The sequence below is a fragment of the Lepidochelys kempii genome, chromosome 20, assembly GCF_965140285.1.
Source record: "Lepidochelys kempii isolate rLepKem1 chromosome 20, rLepKem1.hap1, whole genome shotgun sequence".
NCBI lineage: Eukaryota > Metazoa > Chordata > Testudines > Cheloniidae > Lepidochelys > Lepidochelys kempii.
In genome coordinates, this window is record NC_136399.1 from 11,142,330 (window position 1) to 11,169,429 (window position 27,100).

The window sequence follows — 27,100 nt, forward strand, 5'->3', positions numbered from 1 at the left end:
AGGCTGTTTATAATGGTAACTTTACTAGTTTTCAGAGGTTGTCGGAGTTGGGGGGGGGGGGGGGGGGGAGTGTGCAAGGTGGAAGTTTCGCCTAGTGCACAAAATATCCTTGCACCGGCCCTGGTGGGAGTCATCCTGATGGAAAGAGATGACGACGATGACGCCCCCGCAAAATGCAGCTCCTATGGGAGGGGGCAGCCCTCGGGGTTGGGGCAGACAGCCTCCTCCCCTTCCTGGTGTGTGACAGGCAGGCGGGGGGGAGCTCTCTGCTCCGACTGACTCCTAATCCTCCCTGAGGGTGAGACACACCCAGGAGCACCCCTCCCAGGGCTCCCCAACTGGGCCCTGCCCCCCCAGACCCACACCCAACCAGACCCTGCCCCCGACCGGGCTCAGACCCCCCCGGCTCCGCACTCACTCTTGCGCACCACCGCCTTCAGTCCGGACGGGGCCATCTCCGCCTCTTGCCACGTCCCCTCGAGCCCTGTGGGTAGAAGTAGGACTCAGCTGTGTGCGGGGTGGGGCTGGAGTCAGGACTCCTGGGTTCTGCCCCGGCTCTGCTCCTGTCCTTGGGCACGCCCTGGCCTCTCCCTGCCATGCTCTGGGGAGTGTCTGTGACGCTGGACGACGGCCCCTAGTGACGCTGAAATCAGTCACTGGTGGACGGGCCCGGCCCCCCCTAGTGTCACTGATGGACGGGCCCAGCCCCCCCAGTGACTGATTTCAGTATAAAGCAACTGGGGTGCTGGCGGGTCGATGTCTGCAAGGCTGAAGACGGCCGAACGCCGCAGCCCCCCACTTCTGGCGCTGCGAGGGCTGGGCCTGGGCACCAAGGGGCGGGCGCCCAGTGACAGGGCCACGCAGGTCCCCACTGAACCCCCACCTGGTCATGTGGGGCGCAGAGGGAGGCGGGGGCCTCGGGCAGGGTTAAAGCGAGGACTGGGTTGGGGTAGTGGGGCCTCAGCCCACTCCAGTCAGGGCCCCCCAGTGAGCTGCAAGTCCCCCCTCCAACCAGTGTCCCCCCCTCAGCAGTGCCCCTCGCCCCCCCCCACGCACCTCCCCCCTCGGTCAGGCCCCTCGCCCACCTGCACCCAGCCCCCCTCAGCCAGGCCCCGTGTTGTACCCAGGAACAGGAGCAGGTCGAATGGAGCGAACGGCCTCTGCCCGTCTCGCCCCGTCAGGAATGGCGTCCTTCAGCGCTGCCGGGGGCGGGGAGGGCTGGAGCCGCGCGCGCCCAGCGACTGGCACGGACTGTACCGCTGCTCAGCCAGTCCCGGCCCTTCCTGCACGGAGCGGCGGGAAAACATGGTACAGCCCCAGCCGGGGTGGAAACAGTCTGAGGTAAAATTGTCCTGGGAGCTGCCAATGGCGGGAAAAACCGGTTGGATCCAGTTGTGACTGGGCCATGATCACCGTAAACAACAAGATGGCGGTCACAAGATGGCCGTTCCGACGCCATCTTGGATTGCTGCTCTGTCTTTACAAACCCCATATTGAATTTAATATACACATATTTTAACAGACTATAATCCTGTAACAAAACACACCCAACAGTATACAGAGCAGTATAAACAAGTCATTGTCTGTATGACATTTTAGTTTGTCCTGGCTTTGCTAAAGCTTTTTGTGTAGCCTGTTGGTGTACCCCCGGAAGACCTCTGCGTACCCCCAGGGGCACCCGTAACCCTGGTTGAGAACCACTGGGTTAGAGAAACGTGTGTGTGTGTGTGTCTAGGAATCAGGACTCCTGGGGTCTATCCTGACTGCGAGCGGAGTGGGGTCTAATGGTTAGAGCAGAGAGCTGGCAGGTAGGATTCCTGGGTTCTAGTCCAGGCGATGCAACTGATTCATTCTGTGACATGGTTTGTTCTGCCTTGTCCTCCTGTGACATGTGGAGCGCAAAGACCTGCCCCAGCCCTTCCCTTCCGGCCTGGGCTCTAAGATCCTGGAGCAAAGCGTCCTGGAGAAGGAATTAGTTCCCCAAGCTTGACTGGCTCCCTGCCCCATCCCTCCCTCCATCAATCAGAACGAATCCCTCATGGCAGAGCTGTTGTCTGGTTACCCGCAGTGCAGACCCAATCTATTGTGTCCTGGCTGCTGTTCAGCTCAGGTTAACAGCATGGTCTGTTTCTGTGAACTCCCCCAGAGCTTTCGAATGGAAGTGAGAGTCTTCTTCACATCCTGCTCTAAACTGTGAGTAGTGTCGCTCTGTGGCTGTTGAACAGCTGCTGCATTCCTACCCCAGAGGTGGCATCATTTCAGTGCTGGGTGGGTGATCCCTGTGTAGTGTTGTTGAGTGCTGTTGCACATCAGCTATGCTCCATCCAGAGCTGTCTGCATTTCAATGCCAGGTGAGTGATCCCTGTATTGTGATGTGGGGGGGGAGGGATAGCTCAGTGGTTTGAGCATTGACCTGCTAAACCTAGGGTTGTGAGTTCAATCCTTGAGAGGGGGCCATTTAGGGATCTGGGGCAAAAACTGGGGATTGTCCCTGCTTTGAGCAGGGGGTTGGACTAGATGATCTCCTGAGGTCCCTTCCAACCCTCATGTTCTATGATACGCTGCTGCGCTCCACCCCAGAGGTATTTGTATTTCAGTGCTGGGCGAGCAATCCATGTGTTGTTATGCAGCTACTACGCTCCACTCCAGAAGTGGCTGCAATTCAGTGCAGGGTGAATGAAAGTTCATGTCTCATTTTGCAAAGCATGGGTTCTCCAAGCAAGGGTGCTGTCTGTCCCATGTTCCTGCTCAATAGACTCAGGATTCTTAGCATCAGCGGAGCTACATTTTGAGCCGTGGTGGAACCAGGAGGCAGCTGGGTCATTGGTGGTTCCACCTTCAGTTATACCTATTGGCTTGAAAAGGCGCCACACGTATACCTAATGGCTGGCGAGGGGGGCAGTTGCCCCCCGGCCCGCTATTAGCTCTGCCACTGATTCTTTTTAAATGTTCATTGCGCTGCTTCCACCAGCCACTTTGATTTCATTTTGTTTTACAGACCCAAGCAAAATGCAAGCGGCAACCTGGCCAGAAGCAGATCCGTGTAATTGAACAGACTCATCCAATTACTGAGCCTTCCCAGAGCCAGGTGCTGCCCTCACGGTACATCAAACCTCGAGGACCTGCTAGGCTCCCAGTAGATGTAGCCTAGAGCCAAACGCAGGCCAGGCAAGGTGGCTTCGCCCATGGAGTTCAGGTCCAGGGATTCAGTAGGGAGTAAATGGCCAGCACTGGGTGCTTCAGGTTTTGGTGCCCACCCAGAGACGGCTGGGGGCTGATTTTCAATTACACACCTGTGGCTGGCCCAGGCCAGCTGACTCCAGCTCCCGGGGCTCGGGCTAAGGGGCTGTTTAGCTGCGGTGTAGCCTTTGGGGCTCAGGCTGGAGCTTCGACTCTAGGACGATGCGAGGTGGGAGGTTCCCAGAGCTCGGGCTCCAGCCCAAGCCAGAACGTCTGCACCACAAATAAACAGCTGCTCAGCTCGAGCCCTGTGAGCCGGAGTCAGGTGGCCCGGGCCAGCCGTGGGCATGTAACTGCAGTGTAGACACACCCTAAGTGCCCACAAGCCCCCTGGGAGCTGCGGGTATTTAGCACCTCTGAAATCTAGGCCCCCGGTGTCTCAAAGTTAGGGGCCATTCAAAATCTTCTTGCCAGTGTCTTCCTCCACCCCCCACTGCTCCTCGGACGTTCCTGTTAACTGCTGGAAATGGCCCACCTTGATTATCACTACAAAAGGTTTTCTCCGCCCCGCTCTCCTGCTGGTAATAGCTCATCTTAAGTGATCCCTCTCCTTACAGTGTATATGATATCACCCATTTTTTCATGTTCTGGGTGTATATAAATCTCCTCACTGTATTTTCCACTGAATGCATCCGATAAAGTGAGCTGTAGCTCACGAAAGCTTATGCTCAGATAAATTGGTTAGTCTCTAAGGGTATGTCTACACTACGAAATTAGGTCAAATTTATAGAAGTCGGTTTTGTAGAAAGCGTTTTATACAGTTGATTGTGTGTGTCCCCACACAAATGCTCTAAGTGTATGTAGTCGGTGGAATGTGTCCACAGTACCGAGGCAACCGTCGACTTCCGGAGCATTGCACTGTGGGTGGCTATCCCACAGCTCCCGCAGCCTCTGCCGCCCATTTGAATTCTTGGTAGAAATCCCAGTGCCTGATGGGGCTAAAACATTGTCGCGGGTGGTTCTGGGTACATATCGTCAGGCCCCCGTTCCCTCCCTCCCTCCAGGAAAGCAAGGGCAGACAATCGTTTTGCGCCTTTTTTCTTGAGTTACCTGTGCAGACGCCATACCACGGCAAGCATGGAGCCCGCTCAGATCACTTTGGCAATTAGGATCACATTAAACACCACACGCCTTATCCAGCAGTATATGCAGCACCAGAACCTGGCAAAGAGATACTGGACAAGTAGGCGACATCAGCGTGGTGACATGAGTGATGAGGACATGGACACAGACTTCTCTCAAAGCACGGGCCCCGGCAATGTGGGCATCATGGTGCTAATGGGGCAGGTTCATGCGGTAGAATGCCGATTCTGGGCCTGAGAAACAAGCACAGACTGGTGGGACTGCATAGTGTTGCAGGTCTGGGATGATTCCCAGGGGTTGCGAAACTTTCGCATGCGTAAGGGCACTTTCATGGAACTTTGTGACTTGCTTTCCCCTGCTCTGAGGCACAAGAATACCAAGATGAGAGTAGCCCTCACAGTTGAGAAGCGAGTGGCAATAGCCCTGTGGAAGCTTGCAACGCCAGACAGCTACCGGTCAGTCGGGAATCAATTTGGAGTGGGCAAATCTACTGTGGGGGCTGCTGGGATGCAAGTAGCCAACACAATCAAAGATCTGCTGATATCAAGGGTAGTGACCCTGGGAAATGTGCAGGTCATAGTGGATGGGTTTGCTGCAATGGGATTCCCTAACTGTGGTGGGGCCGTAGACGGAACCCATATCCCTATCTTGGCACCAGAGCACGAAGCCGGCGAGTACATAAACCACAAGGGGTACTTTTCAATAGTGCTGCAAGCACTGGTGGATCACAAGGGACGTTTCACCAACACCAACGTGGGATGGCCGGGAAAGGTACACGACGCTCGCATCTTCAGGAACTCTGGTCTGTTTCAAAAGCTGCATGAAGGAACTTTATTCCCAGACCAGAAAATAACTGTTGGGGATGTTGAAATGCCTATAGTTATCCTTGGGGACCCAGCCTACCCCTTAATGCCATGGCTGATGAAGCCATACCCAGGCAGCCTGGACAGTAGTCAGGAGCTATTCAACTACAGGCTGAGCAAGTGCAGAATGGTGGTAGAATGTGCATTTGGACATTGAAAAGCGTGCTGGTGCGGTTTACTGACTCGGTTAGACCTCAGCGAAACCAATATTCCCACTGTTATTACTGCTTGCTGTGCGCTCCGCAATATCTGTGAGAGTAAAGGGGAGACGTTTATGGCGGGGTGGGAGATTGAGGCAAATTGCCTGGCTGCTGGTTACGCACAGCCAGACACCAGGGCGGTTAGAAGAGCACAGGAGGGTGCGGTACGCATCAGAGAAGCTTTGAAAACCAGTTTCATAACTGGACAGGATACGGTGTGAAAGTTCTGTTTGTTTCTCCCTGATGAAACCCCCCGCCCCTTGGTTCACTCTATTTCCCTGTAAGCTAACCACCCTCCCCTCCTCCCTTTGATCACCACTTGCAGAGGCAATAAAGTCATTGTTGCTTCACATTCATGCATTCTTTATTCATTCAGCACACAAATAGGGGGATAACTACCAAGGTAGCCCAGGAGGGGTGGTGGAGGAGAGAAGCACCAGGAGGGGTGGTGGAGGAGGGAAACAGCACTTTAAAAGTTTAAAACTTGAAAACTTATTGAATGCCAGCCTTCTGTTGCTTGGGCAATCCTCTGGGGTGGAGTGGCTGGGTGGCCGGAGGCCCCCCCACTGCGTTCTTGGGTGTCTGGGTGAGGAGCCTATGGAACTTGGGTAGGAGGGCGGTTGGTTACACAGGGGCTGTAGCGGCGGTCTGTGCTCCTGCTGCCTTTCCTGCAGCTCAACCATACGCTGGAGCATATTGGTTTGATCCTCCAGCAGCCTCCTCTCATGACGCTGCCGCCACCTTTCAGCTTCAGCCCTCTCTTCAGCCCGCCACTTACTCTCGTCAGCCCACCACCTCTCCTCCCAGTCATATTGTGCTTTCCTGCACTCTGACATTGTCTGCCTCCACACATTCGTCCATGCTTTGTCAGTGTGGCAGGATAGCATGAGCTCAGAGAACATTTCATCATGAGTGCGTTTTTTCACCTTCAAATCTTCACTAGCCTCTGGGAAGCAGAAGACCCTGTGATCCTTGAAACACATGCAGCTGGTGGAGAAAGAAAAAAGACAGTGGTATTTAAAAAGACACATTTTCTAGAACAATGGCTACACTCTTTCACGGTAAACCTTGCTGTTAACATTACATACACAGCACATGTGCTTTCGTTCCAAGGTAGCATTTTGCCTCCCCCCACCACGTGGCTAGCAGCGGGGAACATTTCTGTTCAGCCATAGGCAAACAGCCCAGCAGGAATGGGCACCTCTCAATGTCCCCTTAAGAAAAGCACCCTATTTCAACCAGGTGACCATGAATGATATCACTCTCCTGAGGATAACACAGAGAGATAAAGAACGGATGTTGTTTGAATGCCAGCAAACATACACTGCAATGCTTTGTTCTACAATGATTCCCGAGTATGTGCTACTGGCCTGGTGTGGTCAAGTGTCCTACCATGGTGGACAGAATAAGGCTGCCCTCCCCAGAAACCTTTTGCAAAGGCTTTGGGAGTACATCCAGGAGAGCCGCAAATGCCAGGGCAAATTAATCATTACACATGCTTGCTTTTAAACCATGTATGCTATTTTAAAAGGTACACTCACCAGAGGTCTCTTCTCCGCCTGGCGGGTCCGGGAGGCAGCCTTGGGTGGGTTCAGGGGGTACTGGCTCCAGGTCCAGGGTGAGAAACAGTTCCTGGCTGTTGGGAAAACCGGTTTCTCCACTTGCTTGCTGTGAGCGATGTACAACTTCATCATCATCTTCTTCCTCGTCCCCAAAACCTGCTTCTGTGTTGCCTCCCTCTCCATTGAAGGATCAAACAACACGGCTGGGGTAGTGGTGGCTGAACCCCCTAAAATGGCATGCAGCTCATCATAGAAGCGGCATGTTTGGGGCTCTGACCTGGAGCAGCCATTTGCCTCTCTGGTTTTCTGGTAGGCTTGCCTCAGCTCCTTCAGTTTCACGCAGCATTGCTTCGGGTCCCTGTTATGGCCTCTGTCCTTCATGCCCTGGGAGATTTTGACAAAAGTTTTGGCCTTTCGAAAACTGGAATGGAGTTCTGATAGCACGGATTCCTCTCCCCATACAGAGATCAGATCAGGTACCTCCCGTTCGGTCCATGCTGGAGCTCTTTTGCGATTCTGGGACTCCATCATGGTCACCTCTGCTGATGAGCTCTGGCCAGCGTGGCAAGCTGCAGGTGACCATGCAAACAGGAAATTGAAATTCAAAAGTTTGCGGGTCTTTTCCTGTCTACCTGGCCAGTGCATCTGAGTTGAGAGTGCTGTCCAGAGCGGTCACAATGGAGCACTCTGGGATAGCTCCCGGAGGCCAATACCGTCTAATTGCGTCCATAGTACCCCAAATTCAACCCGGCAAGGCCGATTTAAGTGCTAATCCCCTTGTCTGGGGTGGAGTACGGAAATCGATTTTAAGAGCCCTTTAAGTCGAAAAAAAGGGCTTCATCGTGTGGACGGGTGCAGGGTTAAATCGATTTAACGCTGCTAAATTTGACCTCAACTCCTAGTGTGGACCAGGGCCTAGTGTGGTTGCAGTTCTACATCTTTATACCCGTGGAGCTTATTCCGCTTCTCCTATAGGAATAGCGATCCCAGGACTAGCACTCCTATACCAGCATAACTGCCTCAACACGAGGGTGCCTCACTTTAACTGGTACTGGTCTAGCCAGTGGCTCAACCCTTCTATTTGATGCCTGGGCTTCTGACTCTGAAAACATGGTCGTCATCTTCTGTAACCTTGACATAACTCAAGCATAGCATGTGACATTACAGCAGGAGCTGCTGTTTATAAATGTAGTACCTTCCCCGCCAGTACTGTTGTCATTCCTGACTCACTCTCTCTCTCTCTCTCTCTCTCTCTCTCTCTCTCTCTCTCTCTTTTCAGGCTCTCTGTGAGGCTCTTGCTATGGGAAGGAGCAGCCTGGAGAAGAGCTGAAGCTTTCAAACTTCGTCAATATTTTTAAACTTGTAGATTCCCTACCATTGGGGTGTTGGGGTGTCCAGGTGGAAGGGGTGTCAGGGTGGAAGGACTGTCTAGCCTGTGTTATACAAGAAGTCAGACTTGATGGTCCAATGTCCCATTAAATTCTGCAAAATTATGTAACTGGAAAATGGCCCTTCCTGAGACCCTGCACTGGCCTCACCCGGCATCTCGCCAAGCCCAGACCGGCTGTATGTTCGCAGGCATGTTTCTTCCAAACCAGAAGTGGGAAACGTGATAGGCTGTGAGGCCAAGGCCAAGGGAACCATCGAGAGCTCAGCAGGGCTGGACGACCCTCAGGGCTTCGGGAAGAGAGGAAGGAGCAAACCCCGCCCTTATTAGGGAAAATGAGGGCCAGTGAAACATGCCCAGGGCTAGGGAATATAAACGCCAACTCAGGAAAGGTAAGGACACCATGAGGCAGGGTCTGATCCTGTGCAAGGAAGAGCTCTGCTCCAAGAACACAGCCTGTCTCGGTGAGTAGAGCAGTGCCATCAGCCTGTCCCGCAGTCAGGCAGTGCCCAGCCTCCAGATATGAGCTACAGACAACTCAGAGTGCTGGCAGCAAAGCTGAGAGAGAGCATCTCTCTCAACCCCTGTCCTGCGCTGCTCTCCAGATCCCCTCAGACACTGACGTTCCTCCTCTCCCATCTCAGGCAAATCCCAGGGGAAACTGTGCTCGGGGCCAGGCTGGGACAGAATCTGTCCTGCAGCTTTTGAGTCATGGGCACAAATCCACTTTCTGCTTAAAAAAGAATTCCAACTTTTCAGTGGCTGGGGCTGAGTCCCAAAGAGCTGAGCAGAAGGGCTGTGAGTTGCAGGCAGGTGGAGATGCTGAAGGACTGCGAGCCCCAGACCCGGCGCAGACGCTGAAGGGCTGCGAGCCCTGGGCCCAGCCTAGAGGCTGAAGTGTTGCGAGCCCTAGGCCCAGCCTAGAGGGTGAAGGGCTGCGTGTCCCAGGCCCAGCCTAGAGGCTGAAGGGCTGCGAGCCCCGGGCCTGGTGCAGCTGTTGAAGGGCTGTGATCCTCGGGCCTGTTGCAGACAGACATCCTGGGCCCTTTCCAGTGTATCAGCTGGTGGAGAGAAGAGGGGGTGCCACCTCAGTTTGGAAGGGAATTTGTTATTCAAAAGTATCTGCTCAAGATGAAGCAGTCATTGGATTAGGGTTGTTGGCTTGAGCGGCACAGCCTCAATTCTCCCTTCCTTTCTCCATCATCCCCAGGGCTACTGGCTCCGGCGTTGTCTCAAAATTAGGCAAATCATAGATTCATAGATTCCAGTGATAGAAGGGATCATCTAGTCTGGTCTTCTGGATAGCACAGGCCAGAGAGCTTCCCAAAAATAATCCCTAGAGCAGATCTTGTCGGAAAACACCCAATCTGGATTTTAAAATGGTCAGTGATGGAGAATCCATCACAATCCTTGGTAAATTATTCCAATGGTTAATTACCCTCACTGTCAATCATTTACACCTTTTTTCCAGTCTGAATTTGTTTAGCTTCAACTTCCATGTTATACCAATCGCCGGTAGATTGAAGAGCCCATTATTAAATATTTGTTCCCCATGTAGGTACTTGGAGACTGTAATCAAATCAACCCTTAACCTTCTCTTTGTTAAGATAAATAGATTGAGCTCCTTGCCTGTATCGCTATAAGTCATGTTTTCCAGTCCTTTAATCATGCTTGTGGCTCTTTTCTGAACCTCCAATTTATAAACATCCTTTTTGAATTGTGGATACAACAACTGGACACAGTAGGGATCACAGTGGTGCCACCATTGAGGTACAGTAACCTCTTTACTCCTACTCGAGATTCCCCTATTTAGGCATCCCAGGATCACTCTAGCTATTTTGGTCACTGTATCGCACTGGGAGCTCATGTTCAACTACTTATTCACTTCTATCCCCAAATCTTTTTCAGAGTCACTGCTTCCCAGGATAGAGTCCCCCATCCTCTAACTAAGGCCTACAGGTTTTGTTCCTGCATGTATATGTTTACATTAGCCATATTAAAATTAGGGCTGTCAAGCAATTAAAACAATTAATTGCAATTAACTGCGCGATTCAAAAAATGAACGGTGCGATTCAAAGAAGAATTACGCGATTAATTGTGCTGTTAAACAACAATAGAATACCATTTCTTTTAAATATTTTTGGATGTTTACTACATTTTCAAATCTATTAATTTCAATTACAACACAGAATAAAGAGTGTACAGTGCTCACTGTCTATTTATTTTTGATTATAAATAATTGCACTGTAAAAAACAAAAAACTATTTTTCAATTCACCTCATACAAGTACTGTAGTGCAGTCTCTTTACCATGAAAGTTGAGCTTACAAATGTAGAATTATATATATATATATATATATATATATATAAACTGCGTTCAAAAATAAAACAATGTAAAACTTTAGAGCTTATAAATCCACTCAGTCCTACTTCTTGGTCAGCCAATCGCTCAGACAAACAAGGTTGGTTACAATTTGCAGAAAATAATGCTGCCTGCTTCTTGTTTACAATGACACCCGAAAGTGAGAACAGGTGTTCCCATGGCACTGTTGTCGCTGGCGTTGAAAGATATTTTTGTGCCAGATATGCTAAAGATTCATATGTCCCTTCATGTTGCAATCACCATTCCAGAGGACATGCTTCCATGCTGATGAGGGGCTCTGCTTTTGATAACAATCCAAAGCAGCGTGGACTGACACATGTTCATTTTCATCATCTGAGTCAGATGCCACCAGGAGGTTGATTTTCTTTTTTGGTGGTTTGGGTTCTGTAGTTTCTGTATCAGAGTGTTGCTCTTTTAAGGCTTCTAAAAGCATGCTCCATACCTTGTCCCTCTCAGATTTTGGAAGGCACTTCAGAATTTTAAACCTTGGGTCCAGTGCTGTAGCTATTTTTAGAAATCTCACATCGGTACCTTCTTTGCGTTTTGTCAAATCTGCAGTGAAATCTTAAAATGAACATGTGCTGGATCATCATCCGAGACTGCTATAACATGAAATATGTGCAGAATGTGGGTAAAACAGAGTAGGAAACATACAATTCTCCCCCCAAGGAGTCCAGTCACAAATGTAATTGATGCATTATTTTTTTAATGAGCATCATCAGCGTGGAAGCATGTCCTCTGGAATGGTGGCTGAAGCATGAAGGGGAATATGAATGTTTTGCATATTTAGCATGTAAATACCTTGCAACGCTGGCTACAAAAGTTCCATGCCTTCTCACTTTCAGGTGACATTGTAAATAAGAAGCAGGCAGCAGTATCTCCCCTCAATGTAAACAAACTTGTTTGTCTGAGCGATTGGCAGAATAAGAAGTAGGTTAGGTAACCAAAAAAAAATTTGCATTTGTAAGTTACACTTCGAGGTCTAGTGGGTATGAGTGGGGGCGCTGGGGGTGGGAGTCAGCACTCCTGGGTTCTATTCCTGGATCTGTGAGGGAGGGTTGTCTACTGTTTAGATCAGGAGATGGAGAGTCAGGACTCCTCCTGGCTTTGCAGCTGACTCCCTGTGTGACTGAGGGCAATTCCCCGCACCCCCCCGTGCCTCAGTCATACGGGGATAATGACACCGACCCAGCTCCTGGGGGTTGGGGCTGGATTCATTCCAGTCTATACAGCACCTCTAAGGGAGGTGCTAGGAAAGGGCAGGACATAAGTAACCAACAGACACTAATGGGATGCACCATGTGATTCTCTTTCTGTCCCTAGCGCATGTGACTGTGGACCCCAACACAGCCAATGCCTACCTGCTCTTGTCCCGGGATCAGCGGAGCGTGAGGGTGGGCAACAAGAGGCGGGACGTCCCCAGTAACCCCAAGCGGTTTGACACGTGCACCTGCATCCTGGGCCGGCAGCGGTTCACAGACGGGATGCACTACTGGGAGGTGGAAGTGGGGGACAAACCATGTTGGACACTGGGGGTCTGTGAGGAGTGTGTGAGCAGGCAGGGAATATTCACGCCCTCTCCAGCGACTGGTTTCGGGACGGTGTGGCTGCACAATGGGGATGAGTATGCAGCGCTCACTTCCCCCCTGCCCGAGCTTATGCTGAGAGCGAAGCCTCGGCAGATTGGCATCCTCCTGGACTTTGAGGCCGGAGAGGTGTCCTTCTACAACGTGACTGGCAGCTGTCACATCTACACCTTCAGTGGCATCTTCTTGGAGCCCCTGTGGCCATACTTCTACCCGAGGGTGCGGGCAGGTAGCCTGAATGATGCCCCTCTGACCCTCCCACAGGGAACACAGCAGCCATGAGCCAGTCACAGCCGCCTTGGCACCTTGGGCTTTCAGGACTTACCAATGAAAGGCTTTCTTAACAACACATAATTCACCAGCGGAACTTACTGCCACAGGATATTGAGGGGGCCAAATGTCTAGTGGGATTCAAAAAAGGATGAGACATATATATGGATGATCCAAATATCACCAGCTAGAGAGGGCAGGAGACACCAGGACTATAAAACCATCTCCACAGGGCAGGAGCCAGCCACTGACTACAGGGGGGCACATTCCCCAAAGAGAAGGTTATTCCATAATTACACACTGCAGGGTCTCTGGTACCTTCCTCGAAGCCTCTGACTATGGAGACAGGATACCTGGCTTTTGGGCGCTGCAGTGAGCTAACACAGCAAATCCTGTGCTCTCTGGGTGCTGTTAGAGCAAGAAATTGGTCACTGAAGCTGATAATCAGCCACAGAGCAGGAGCACTGATCCACGATAAATGCTCCCACACTGCTAGACCTTCCTGCACAGCCCCAGTAGGGGAGTCTCCATCCAGCATTGCCATTCCTCAGCACTGGAATGCAGAGTCAGCAGCATCTGCAGGGAGGCCCAGGAAGCAGGAGGGGGTGGGTGAGAGGACCTGAGGGCCTTGCTCAGTTTGCAAAGAATCCAGCTGCATCATCTTTCGTAGGTGGTGTGGCTGGTGGAGACCTTGGGTCTCTGGCATGTCATGCTCCTGGCTTAGCCGCTTGGTTCAAGGTAGAGCATTGCTGCCTGTGTCCTGTAACCTCCAGCAGCCAAGCTCCTTGGGGCAGCCATGGCAACATTGCCTTTGGCTACCCTTGTTTTAAAGGGCTCGGGGAGCATGGACACGAGGATGGAGTCGCGTGTCTGTAAAGGGCGGGGCCTGCCAACACGAGCGAGCCAGCTCCAATCGGCAATTCGCCTCTGACCTATTCCCCCTTCTAGTGAAATACCGAAGCCTTCCTTCTGCTGGATGCTTCTGAGCCCAGCCCAGCCCATGGGCCAGAGCTGTCCACAGCCCTGTGCGTGTTCTGTCCCTGGTCTCACCGACGGTGTGCGTCAGCACGCAAACCCAGTGCAGACTGCAAAGCCTGTTGGCCCATAAACTTCAGCTCTCTAGGTCATTTTCTCCCACCAATAAACCATGCATTCCAATAGCCTTGTATAAGCTGGCAAAGCATCCCTTGTGATCTGAGAGCTGCTCACCCCCACCTTCTGGGGGAAGGGGGAGAGCTAGGAGATCCAGTCCAGCTGGAGCCGTGGTGCTCTCAGGACTCAGCACTCTCATGGGCCCTTCGTGGTGCATGTGTGATTCAGGGACTACTATGACTGTCTGAGGGAGCTGCCCATTCCCTAGCCCTGTGTGCACCTCTCTGTGATGGGACTTCACCCCAAGAAGCCAATGTGCTGCATGCAGCTAAATAGTCCAGCCCCCCTCCAGCCCCGGTAATGAAGGCAGAGTGAGAGGAATTTCACACACAGAGAACCCCCTAGACTGTTCCGAAGCTAGGCAGAGAGGGTGGGACAAGGGGGTCTCTGAGGCCCTCAGGCTGGGCCTAGCTCACTGCCATGCCCCTCTCAAGGAGTGGTTTTGTCTTCTTGACATATATTCACCCTAACCCAAATCATGACAGGTTTCAGAGTAGCAGCCATGTTAGTCTGTATTCGTAAAAAGAAAAGGCGTACTTATGGCACCTTAGAGACTAACCAATTTATTTGAGCATAAGCATCCGATGAAGTGAGGTTTAGCTTATGCGCAAATAAATTGGTTAGTCTCTAAGGTGCCACAAGTCCTCCTTTTCTTTTTCCTAACTCAAATGTATCCCATTGGCTACAGGGAGTTCCAAGCTAGGACAAGTTCACCTTCATGTCTTTCCCCAGCAGGCGGATGGTTGCAGAATCTCTCCTGGGTTGCAGAATTGCTCCTAGCCAGGGCTGGCTTTGATGCAGCAGCCTGGGGATGGTGCCCCATCCTAGCTGGGCAGGGCTCATGCCCTCCTTGCCTGGCCAATCCCATCGGGCTCCCCTTGAATATGTCCAGGACGCGATGGCTGCAGCCCTGCAGCTGCTGTACAGCCATGGGCACAGTAGGCCTGTGTGTGGGTGTTCGTCTGGCTCCAGGGCTGGGGAGGGAGGAGGAGACCCGGGAAAGAGCAGCAGCAAGCCATTCGCTGAGTAGACAGGACTGGGCTGGCAGCTCCAGGTGCATTCCCAGCTCTGCGGAGAGGGACGTCAAGGCTGGCTGGACTGATCCCTAGATCTAGATCCCTAGAGGGCAGGTGCGTGCAGGGGTCTGGACACAGAGAATGGCCGACACCCTGTTTCCTGGCAACTGATGGCCTGGGCCCTTCCCCCCTGCAAGGTGAGACCTAAGGGTTGGAGAACAAGGGAATCAGGTGCCCTCCTGGCCGGGGAAAGGGACAAAGCCCAGAGGAGGAGGGGCTGGAGGGAGTTTCAGTTTGGGGCTGGCTGGGACATGGAGTGAAGGGCAGACGTGGTTGTCTGGCTCACTGCCCCCCAAAATGGACCCAGCTGAAGGGTCCGGTTCTCGACACCTACAAGCTCTGTATTAGACCATGTTCCTGTCGTCTAATAAACCTTCTGTTTTACTGCGGGAAGCAGTGCGGGGTGAGGGATGTGGTGGCCACGGCTTCCTGCAGCCCCCGTTGGCCTGCAGTGGGGAACTGCGGCCAGTGGGATCCGCGATCGGCCAAAGCTGTGGACGCGACAGGTAAACAAACTGGCCTGGCCCGCCAGGGGGCTTACCCTGGGGGGCTGCATGCCAAACGTTGCCGACCCCGGTGCTACAGCAATCTCCCGTACAGCAATGGCTGTTACAAGACAGCATAATTTAGAACAACCCAGAGTCTAAAGCTCAGGTGTATTTGAGGATCTGGGCCAGTACTTGGCTGTTTCTATAGTAATGACCCCTGAGCAGGCAGTGTAATGTACATGCTTATCACTGAGCTTGTCCAGAGGCTGCACGTCCATCAGAATGACTAGATGTCCTGATGTGTAATAAAAACACTTGGAGTCATAAAAAATCAACCCAGCCTTCTTTACAGGGCCTGAGCCTTCTCTCCCTTACAGCATCTGAGCAGTAGGAGAATGGCTAATACGGGCCACTGTTCTGGTTGTTGTATTCTATTTATAAAAGCATAATACTGGCCAGTATTATAGTTGCTGTATTCTGTTATAAAACAACAACAAAACATAGAAAAATAAAAAATACAATTTAATGTTTTGAATTAATTTGGGGAAAAGAATTTACAGCACAGTACAAGAATTTAAAACATTTAAAACATTCCTTTCTTTCTCTCCAGTATTTTCGTCTCTTTTGTTCCAATTTTGGGTAGCGGGAGCGAGTAGTATAAGAGCCCTACCATCCATCAAACGTTAACCCCACCCCTTGACCCCGTAAGCCCTGCACACAGATCACTGGAAGTCCCACCTCTTGGGAATATTACTTCCAGGGTCAAGGTGGACACATGTCCGGAAGCAAGGTGTGTCATGTGACCCCTGTAAGAACTCCTCCCACTGTCCTCTGCTGATCAGGATGGATTCTGCCCCCACAGGAACGCTTCGAGAGAAGATTTGACCAATCAGGGGGAGTTCCGGGGTTTGTGTGACCCCTCTAAGAACTCCTCCCACTGCCCTCTACCGATCAGCAGGGGTTTCAGCCGCTGGGGACCACCCCGAGAGGAGATTTGCCCAATTGGGGGGAATTCTGGGGCAGGGTGACCCGTCAGGAGGTGGCTCGTGTGACCCCTCTAAGAACTCCTCCCACCACCCTCTACCAATCGCGATGGGTTTTGGCCACAGAGGACAGCCCCAAAAGGAGATTCGACCAAAATAGGGTGGGTTCTGGGACGGGCTCAACCACCCAGAAGAGGGTCATGTGACCCCTCGAAGGACTCCTTCCAATGTCCTCTGCCAATCAGAGTGCAGAACCATCACCTCATAAGTCCCAGCGCTGGGAAGAGGAGGCCATCTCTTACCAAGAAGACGTGTTTTAGAAATTGTGGAAAGGCTGAGAGGAAACGTGGACTCCTTTACCACTCCTGTGAGAACTTCAGACTTTGTTTTAGCCCCGAGGACTTTTGGAGTTGTGTGGAGAAAGCGCTACAGCAGCGACAGTTCTGAAGAGGATGAGAGAGAAGCCAAGGGGATTCCTTTGGCCCAGCCATTGATGGATATGCCAGAATCCGAACCTGAAGCCCAACTGCTCATGAGACACCCCCATGAGCATGGTGGCCTCTCGTCATCCGCCACCCTGGAGGAGGAAGGCGATCATGGCTTGGGGGAGGCACTGGCAGACAAGGTGAATGGAAAAGACATAGCTCAGGTACATGAATGATTAAGAAGCGAAGGTCGATGATTGGGTGTAATGAGGTTAGGAACCAGGGGTTGTGTAAATCTAAAAACAAGGAGTGGGAACTTACGCTTGTTTCTTCTCTGAAAATCTCTTGACAGCTTGACAATGCCTTTCCAGAGGACCCGGAGGCCCTGGACGGCGTTGCATCAAGCAGCGAAGGTGAACCAGGCCCGCTTTGTTTTTGATCAACGCCGCTAGAAATTGTTGAAGATGACTCTGAGGAGGACAGCTACGAGGAGTTTAGGAGGAGGCTTGGCATGGAACTCACTGAGCCAGTGCCACATCACGAGCATAAAAATGTTATGTGGACTATTGTACGCGTTGCTGTTTATGCTGTTCTTCATCACTGTCTTAGGGAAAAGCTTTTTGAAAATGGTGAGGGCTGTGTCATAGATGCCCCAGCCCAATGGCACCATGACTGTGTGACTTGGACTTCAATGGATAGAAACTGCAAGCTCTGGGACCTGTGTGCTGAGCTATGTTTGGAAAGCTTATTGAACACTATTATTGCCATAGGTTATGTTATGCAACGTCTGTGCCTAACCCAAGAACATTTAGCGCAAGGGGGTGACCTTGAGAAATGCTGTGCAATTCAGTGGAGACCCTGACCTTGTTTTAAAGAAAATGTCCAAACTGGAAGATGCCTGCTTACAGCGTTACATTGACCGTCTGGTCCACACAAAAAGTGACAGAACCCTGCTTAAGAAACAGTCTATTTGTAAGAAATCTAAAAGGATTAATTGAGAGAATGATGAAGGGACAAACATGCAATGTAAAACTTGGTTGCTGTAGATTTTAAAAAATCGAATGAAAAGGGCTTTGTGATTATCTGTGTTTCTGTTAGAAGGTCGCTGGCCCTTAAGTGAGCTAAAAGTTTTAATGGAGCCTCTGGGTTTGTTTTCAAGAAGCTGTATGACTTTTAAATGAAAAAAAAATGGTTTGTGAGAACCTAGGTCTTGTGTCTTTGTGTAAAAGAGACCCATTTACAGCAAAAAGCTGTGAAGTGGGAGGGGAACAAATCCTAAAAATGTGTTTACAGTGTAACCCTTCTGCCCATCAGAGTTGGCCACAACAGGGGCTGGATTCAGTATCTAGGAGTTCCCTCCCAGTAACACAATGCAAAACCGGGTCAAGCCCCCACCAGCGGGGCACTGAAGCTCCCCTATGACAAGTTGAAATCACTGAATACTGTGTTAAGTAGTAGGGGGGCCTCAGAGCTGGGACACCATGAACCCAAAGTGACGTCAGCTCTGCAGTCTGTAACCAAACTCCTAATAGAATCAAAATTACTTCTGACATTACACAATGGAAAGTGCAATTGGTGTTTGGGGCCCTCAGAAGGGGGCTCACATCACTAGGCACAAACCTCCAAACTCTCTCAATTCACTGGGTTTTGGAATCCTTGTCCCTTGCCTAGCGAGTGCTACTTAGTTGATGGCGAGTCCCTCCGTCATAAAAGGCCAAGGACAGTTCTACTGTCCTTGATTCACATAATCAGGATAACAGCACTTTATTCTTCCTGCCCCAATAACAGAGAAACTGGGGATCCCACAGCCGCCAAAGTGACCATTTGGGCTCCTGTGGGCTCATGCTAGGTGGGGTGAGTGTCCTGTGCAAACGAGATCAGCTCCTGAAGTCCTTTCCCACAACTCACCACCAGATGTCAGGGTAGAGCTCATCCTGCCTCTGCTTACAACAGGAAAACAAAACAGGGATGGTTCAGACATGTGTTTGAGTACAATAGAGTTGACTCATCCTGTTCACACCCCCACTGAATAGCGAAGGTAACTGTGATTACTTACCCTTGTTGCTAGAGGGATAAATGTGATGGGTGTGCACCCATAGTAAGGGAGGCGGGTGGGTGAGTTCGGATTAATATGAAATGAAATAAAACCTCAGGAATTCGCAGATGCTATTGGGCAGTTTAAATATAATCCCTGGAGTTGGTAGAGCACTATTGGACAGTGAAAATGACCCAGGAACTGGCAGAACTCTACTGGACAGTTTAAATATGACCCAGGAGTTGTTTGAATGCTATGGGTCACTCTTTCTAGCAATTCAAAGCCATTAAAAGTTTAAAATACTCTATTTACCCAAAAAACCCAAAACAACCAACCAAAAAATCCCACCACACACACACACACACACACACACACACACACACACACACACACACACACACACACACACACACGGGTCTAACCCAAAACTGAAATGTTTGAAGGGTTCACAAATCTTCACCATGCTTTAGAACAATCATTTGGTCAAAAGACAAATTTTTAAAAGCTGTGGGTGCTTATTATGGTTGTGATACAACCATTTTATTTCAACCCCCAACCCCAAAGTTTAAGCATGAAAGAAACATGTTTAAAAAACAAGCCCCAAAGACATTTACTGAGATCTGCAAAGGGTCCCCACTTGGAAATGGGTACAGTTACATTACGGATTGGTGATTTACTGTTTAATGCTGTAAGAAGGCCCTACAGAAAAATGTATTTTAACTAAAAGGAAAAAAATGTGGCCAAAAGCAGCTCGGTTGTGCAGACAGCTTAATTTGTTGGATCATACTAAAGAAGTTCTGTATTAAAATCACAAATAAGTTTGATTCCCCATAGTTTAAATTCCAGGGTATTACTAATTAAGAGGTCTCTTGGGTTTTGGTTCTGTTTCTCTCCCAATCCGTGAGAAAGTTGCAAGCTGCTAATTGTGTTAGTACATCCTAGACAGAGTCTGTTCTCAAAGCAACACTTTGTAACAACAGAAAGAGCACACAGAGACTCCCCGCCCTTGTGTTGTATTTATCTGGCTTTGTTAGCAATTGTGCTTTAAAATAGAGATAGAGGATGTATGTGGATGGATGCTTGGTGTGGATAATAACTGAATGATCAGGGAGGTGCCAGCCTAAGAATCCAGTGTCCGTCGGCCAAAGAAGGCGTCAACCAGAGGGCCCCCGGAGGGCAGACTGGAATCCACCCAACAGCCTCAAGGATGGGAGAACCGAAGAACAAGACGGAGCCGTCAGGAATGTGCCATCTGCTGATTGATTCAGCAACAGCATGATGAAGCAATTCCCATAGGCTGGCATAGCAATAAATTCCTATAAAAATGGACTCTAAAAATGGAAAACTTTGGGGTCTGATTCTGCAAACCAACTTCCAGGCGCGTCAGATGTGCATCTGACAAGGCCCTGCTCCCTCCTCGTGTCCAGGCCACCTGGCCAGTGGCTTGGCATGAGCAACTCTAAGATGGTAACTATGATAACAACCTTGCAGAACCTCTCTCTCTGTGTGTGTGTGTATGAATGAATGTGTGAATAAATATGAAATTGAATGGAATGTTATAGCTATAACTAACTGCTTACTATGATTCTTTCTGTATGCACAATAAATGTGGCATTTTGCCTTTTCCCTTTTAATAAGATCCTGCTGGTTTTTATGTTATTGGTATAACAAATTCCCCCACCCCAGATCACAAAAGGGAATGTTAGGGAGGGGTGCCTAATGTCCTTAAGTAGCTATTATTTGAGAGTTGTAGCGATCAAATCAACCTGCTAGCTCCTATTTTGAAGTCTGTTTGAAACAAAGGCTTAGGATGGTGTAAAAACCTCATGTATTTTGGAGACTCTTTCAACAGAAATTCTCTTGAATGGCTGCTGGACTGCAAAAGGAGCCATGCTCCCTGTTTTTTACTCTGAAACTATATATTCTATTATATCACTCGTTGGCCATGCTGTCTTAGTAAATAATGGTGCCTATGTTTCTTGCAGTGTGATCTGTTTAGCATGGAACCAATCACTTTAAACTGCATTTCATCACCGGGCCAAGGTAAAAACCAGTTTAACTGTAGTTTTGCTTAATAACTTCAGGTATTACACAGGTTGGATAGGGATTTGGGGGTAATACTAACTAACATTTTTGCTTGTTCTTTAATCCAAAGGCCCAAACACATATGGGGGTGGGGTGGGGGGGGCGTAACTTTCTGCAATTGGCTTTTAAATGCATGTGGGTTTATTGAAAAGTATTTTGTTGCAAACTGTGTTTTAAACTCTCACTCTCTCTCTCTCTCTGTGTGTAAAAAAATATAGGTGTTTTTTTTTTTTAAGTATATGGCTGCAAACTGTGTTTGGTGTGTTTCAAATTAACAGGGTGCTTTTTTAATGTGCAAAATGTGTTTTAAACTGGATTTTAAAAGTTGATTTTAAAAGCAGTTTGGTTTTTATTTTGCAAACTGAGGTGCATTTAAAAAAATGGGTTTCAGAGGAACAGCCGTGTTAGTCTGTATTCGCAAAAAGAAAAGGAGTACTTGTGGCACCTTAGAGACTAACCAATTTATTTGAGCATGAGCTGTAGCTCACGAAAGCTCATGCTCAAATAAATTGGTTAGTCTCTAAGGTGCCACAAGTACTCCTTTTCTTTATTTAAAAAAATGTTTGTGGGTTTGTTGTTTTTTGTTTTAAAGTGGTAGAAATAAACTCAAAACTCCTGTTTGTTGTACAGCCTGAAATGGATTATTTTATTTTAAAGCTCTGACTTTTTAAATAGAAAAACACCCTAATGAATATTTTATTTTTAAGTTTACAAGACAGTTTCATGTGATTTATAATAATCATAATCATATTGTCTGCTCCACAGTACGGTCAAAACATGAGAGACCCTTAGACCAGAGGGTAAAGAAGCTTAAAAGAAAAAGAAAAGAGACAGCTGAAAAGAAAAATTCACCAGATGGATGGATGAAGCCCAGTAAATATACTGTGTTTGGGAGGTTATGAGGTTTTTTTATTTTAAGTAAATACATCGGTGTGGGTGAGAAAGATGGTAAAGTTAAGTTTTGTAATATGTTCCTTGCCCCCTAATCGGGAATGTGCAGTTCTCCTGACAATGCTGTAGTCAGAGCTACAGGGACACCTCCACCAGACCAGCCAAAGAACCAGAAATCTGCTTTGAGACCTTTAACAACTCAAAACAGCACAAGAGTGCAGATGAAGCATCAGGACAGTCCAAACCTCAAATACGTCAAAGCCAAGGACAAAACAAAAGCCTCTGGTAAAAACCAACCACGCAAACACAACTCCAGTTCCTCAGCGGCCACCTCCACACCAAGCCCTGAGAAAACCATGAGTGAAAACGCCCACCTACGATGCTTCGTTCAGAAGACTGAGGGACGCTGTATCCTCGGGGGTTCTAAAAGAACGGCATTCTAAAAAGGTTTGGGGAAAATATGATGCTTCGTTCAGAATACCGGTGAACGGTGTATCTTCAGGGGGTCTAAAAGAAAGGAGGGCTGGAAAGCACATCAACAAAGCAAAAGCTTTGGTGGGTGACTTTTTGAAAAATACTTCAATTTTTGGCTCTGCGCAGGCGTGACTAGTCGTGGAAAGGGGCCTGGGTAAAAGGGGTACCCTCAAGGATACACATCAGCTCAGGTGTAAACAAAAGGGGGGACAGCGCTTGGTGGACAAACAAATGGCTGCCAAAAAGTTCCAGGCCAGGGTCGCTGTAAAAATTTTAAAAAGGGCTAACGAGGTAATGGGGAGGGGGGACAAAAAGAGATGCCCTCGACTGGAGGCTCTCAAACTGGAATGTCTGAAAATGGGGAGGTGGAATCAGACTCTCACACAGAGTCTGGTTTAGAAAATTCCCCAGAGGGCTCTCTAGAATGATGGGTCCCCATTTCCTCCCGATGACCCTCACGGAGGCGCCTCGGAGTCTGACTCTCAAATAGCATCTGATGTAGATGGTCCCGTAGAGGAACCCCCAAGTAACCCTGAAAATGCAGAGGGGTGTATGGAGAGAGTGAGAAGTTGGCAACGTGAATTACCTAGATTTGGGGGGTTGGTGTATTGTGAGGAATTTCATTTTGTCAATCTTGAGCGAATAAATTCAGCTCAGCAGGTTGCTGAAGCCATACACAGGGGGATACAGTTAGTTCTCGATGACGTTAATGGTAGGGTAGGCCCTGATGATTATGTTCAGTTACATTTAGAGAGCCGTAATTGAACTAACCTGTTGTTTTCAGTCTGAAGAACTAGGGATGAGCTGTCTGCTGAGGATTTCTTCAATCAGACCTCAAAGCTGCCACAGAGCAATAGAGTTGCATGTCAATGGGACATTGCACCTCGTTGGGACAGTTTTAAAAAAACAGGGGTGGGGGCCGCTCGTAGAGTTTTAAATTCTATCCTCAGTAGTCAAATCATCCATAAAAAAGAGACAATGTTTAGTAGACCTGACTTACACGGCTACCAATCTGTGTTTTGCGCATGGGCTCTTGACCGTCATGTCCGACCATAAACCTACGGACGCAGAATCGTTAGCGGGGGCGAGAAAGTTGCATGAGAAACTGGGCTGGTCAGATCAAAAAAAGATTATGCTCAGTGACGTAGCAATGTCTGAACAGCATTTAGGAGTCAACACACAGGTGGTGCTGTATGCGGCGAAAGGGGCTTTTTTTAAACGGGCGGGGGGGCAGTTTACCCCAAGATTTATTTCATCCTGTTGCACGATGAGCATTACTATGGGGTTCAACAATTTCCATCCCACCACCAACCTCAGCCTGGTCCAGTCCACACAAGAGATCCACTTCCTGGACACTACAGTGCTAATAAACAATGGTCACATAAACACCACCCTATACCGGAAACCTACTGACAGCTATTCCTACCTGCATGCCTCCAGCTTTCACCCTGACCACACCACACGATCCATCGTCTACAGCCAAGCTCTGCGATACAACCGCATTTGCTCCAACCCCTCAGACGGAGACAAACACCTACAAGATCTCTGTCAAGCTTTCTTACAACTACAATACCCACCTGCAGAAGTAAAGAAACAGATTGATAGAGCCAGAAGAGTTCCCAGAAGTTACCTACTACAGGACAGGCCTAACAAAGAAAATAACAGAACGCCACTAGCCGTCACCTTCAGCCCCCAACTAAAACCCCTCCAACGCATTATTAAGGATCTACAACCTATCCTAAAGGATGACCCAACACTCTCACAAATCTTGGGAGACAGGCCAGTCCTTGCCTACAGACAGCCCCGCAACCTGAAGCAAATACTCACCAACAACCACATACCACACTACAGAACCACTAACCCAGGAACTTATCTTTGCAACAAAGCCCGTTGCCAATTGTGCCCACATATCTATTCAGGGGACACCATCACAGGGCCTAATAACATCAGCCACACTATCAGAGGCTCGTTCACCTGCACATCCACCAATGTGATATATGCCATCATGTGCCAGCAATGCCCCTCTGCCATGTACATTGGTCAAACTGGACAGTCTCTACGTAAAAGAATAAATGGACACAAATCAGATGTCAAGAATTATAACATTCATAAACCAGTCGGAGAACACTTCAATCTCTCTGGTCACGCAATCACAGACATGAAGGTCGCTATCTTAAAACAAAAAAACTTCAAATCCAGACTCCAGCGAGAAACTGCTGAATTGGAATTCATTTGCAAATTGGATACTATTAATTTAGGCTTAAATAGAGACTGGGAGTGGCTAAGTCATTATGCAAGGTAGCCTGTTTCCTCTTGTTTTTCCCTACCCCCCCCCCCCAGATGTTCTGGTTTAACTTGGATTTAAACTTGAAGAGTGGTCAGTTTGGATGAGCTATTACCAGCAGGAGAGTGAGTTTGTGTGTGTATGGGGGTGGGGGGGATGTGAGAAAACCTGGATTTGTGCAGGAAATAGCCCAACTTGATTGTCATGCACATTGTGTAAAGAGTTGTCACTTTGGATGGGCTATCACCAGCAGGAGAGTGAATTTGTGTGGGGGGGGTGGAGGGTGAGAAAACCTGGATTTGTGCTGGAAATGGCCCACCTGATGATCACTTTAGATAAGCTATTACCAGCAGGACAGTGGGGTGGGAGGAGGTATTGTTTCATATTCTCTGTGTATATATAAAGCCTGCTGCAGTTTCCACGATATGCATCTGAGGAAGTGAGCTGTAGCTCACGAAAGCTTATGCTCTAATAAATTGGTTAGTCTCTAAGGTGCCACAAGTACTCCTTTTCTTTTTGCGAATACAGACTAACACGGCTGTTACTCTGAAACCTATGGGGTTCTGGTTGTGAAAAAGTTGTTCGGAGCAAAAAAATATGGTGAGTTTTGCCCCACGGTGCACAGTCACGGCCACTCTCGCAGGTACAGCTGCTGCCTGTGCTTGAGCGTAACCTGCTCAGACAGCGTGGACGTGCAGCTGAGGTGTCCTCGCTGTAGACTCTATTGTCAGTCCAGAGAGTGTTTAGACAGACACATCGACTGGGCATCGACAGAACAAGCTGAATGCCTGTCTAAAACGTTGTGCGATAAGGGTCAGTCTTACGTGGACAAGCGGCACAGACGTAAAGGGAGGCACTGTAAGCAGGGTCAGGGTTTGATCGCTGGTGATGTAGACGGTCACCTCGGTTTTATGGACAGCCTTAGAAAGCCCGAATCCTCAGAAAAGTGTATTTGTTATGATTCCGAAATCACACAGGAGACTGGGTTGCACACTCCCAATTACATTTTTGCTATGTCCCTCAAGCCGGAAAAGTCCTGGGAATTTAAGGGTGATGAGTGTCTTTCTATGTTTGTTCAGACCTTTATTGGCAAAGAGTTCCGGGTCTACACGTTCCAGGCGCACAATTCCAAAGGTTACGATGCATACTTCATCATTAGACAGTTCCTGAAGGAAAAGATGTGCCTAGAACTGATCACTCAGGGTAGTAAACTAATGTGTGTGGAAGTTAAGGCCCTGGGCATTCGTTTTATAGACTCTTTAAACTTCTTGCCCATGAAGCTTGGTTAGCTCCCGCAGGTGATGGGGTTTGAAGGGTGCAAAGGGTATTTTCCACATTTTTTGAACACTTTAGAAAATCAAAATGATGTGGGGCCTATGCCCGGTGTGGAGCACTATGGTGTAGAAAGCATGATGCCCAGGGAAAAAGCAGAGTTTCTCGACTGGTAGCAGGCCCACAGGTAGGAGACGTTTGACTTGCAGAAAGAGCTCGCGTATTACTGTCAGCAGGATATCAAAATTTTGAGACAGGTTTGTATCCTATACAGAAAAGAGATTATGAAAATGATGGAGAAGGGAGATCTAGTAGAGAGAGAACCTGGTAAATTCACTGAGATAAAACTGTTTATAGATCCATTCTGGTACATAACACTAGCATCTGCCTGCATGGCTATGTACAGGTTTATGTTTTTGGAGCCTAACACGGTAGCTCTTCTCCCTCCAGAGAATGATCACAGGCAGAAAAAGATATTCGACCCCGTCTATTCAGTGGCTGTTGTATACCTCTCACCAAGAAACTATACAAATAGGGCATGCTTTACAGGGTGGGGAACTACAGGTAGGCTCCTACTCTTTAGAGGGTTATGCCAGTGTTGACAGGGTACACACAGCCATAGAGTTTAATGGGTGTTCTTTTCCACCGTTGTGCCACCTGTCATTGTGAAAAGGCACAAAACCCTATGACGGGGACAACTTTTGGGTTTCCTTATTACAAGACGCAGCTCAAGACCGACTATCTGAAATAACTTGGTTTTGTAGTGAGGACTCTTTGGGAGCAAGAGTGGGAAGTGATGAAAGAAACAGACAGGGAGCTTGCAGGTATTGAAAATGAGCCCAGTTGCCCTAGCCTCTCGTGCCTAGGGATGCTCTTTTTGGGGGGAGGACAAACGCTATCTGTCTATATTACAAACTTAACTCCGGGGAAGAAATCCACTATTATGATTTTACCAGCTTCTACCCTTTTGTAAAGAAAACCAAAGAATACCCTATCGGACACCCCGATATAGTTTATGACAAATTTGGACCCCTTGCAAATTATTTTGGAATTGCAAAACTTAAAGTGTACCCCACACAAGGCTTCTTTTTCCCATTGTTACCTGTCAGAGTGGGTGGCAAGCTTCTGTTCCCGCTATGCCGAACCTGTGCGGAAACCGAGCAGCGGGAGGTGTGCATCCATACTGACAAGGAGAGGGCCATCCTGGGGACTTGGTGCACGGTGGAATTGAACGCGGCCATAACGAAGGGGTACGCGGTGGCAAAAATATATGAAATCTGGCTTTTTAATGAAAAATCTGATGAACTCTTTTCAGAGTACATCAAATGACACCTCCGCCAGAAACAAGAGGCTTCAGGGTAT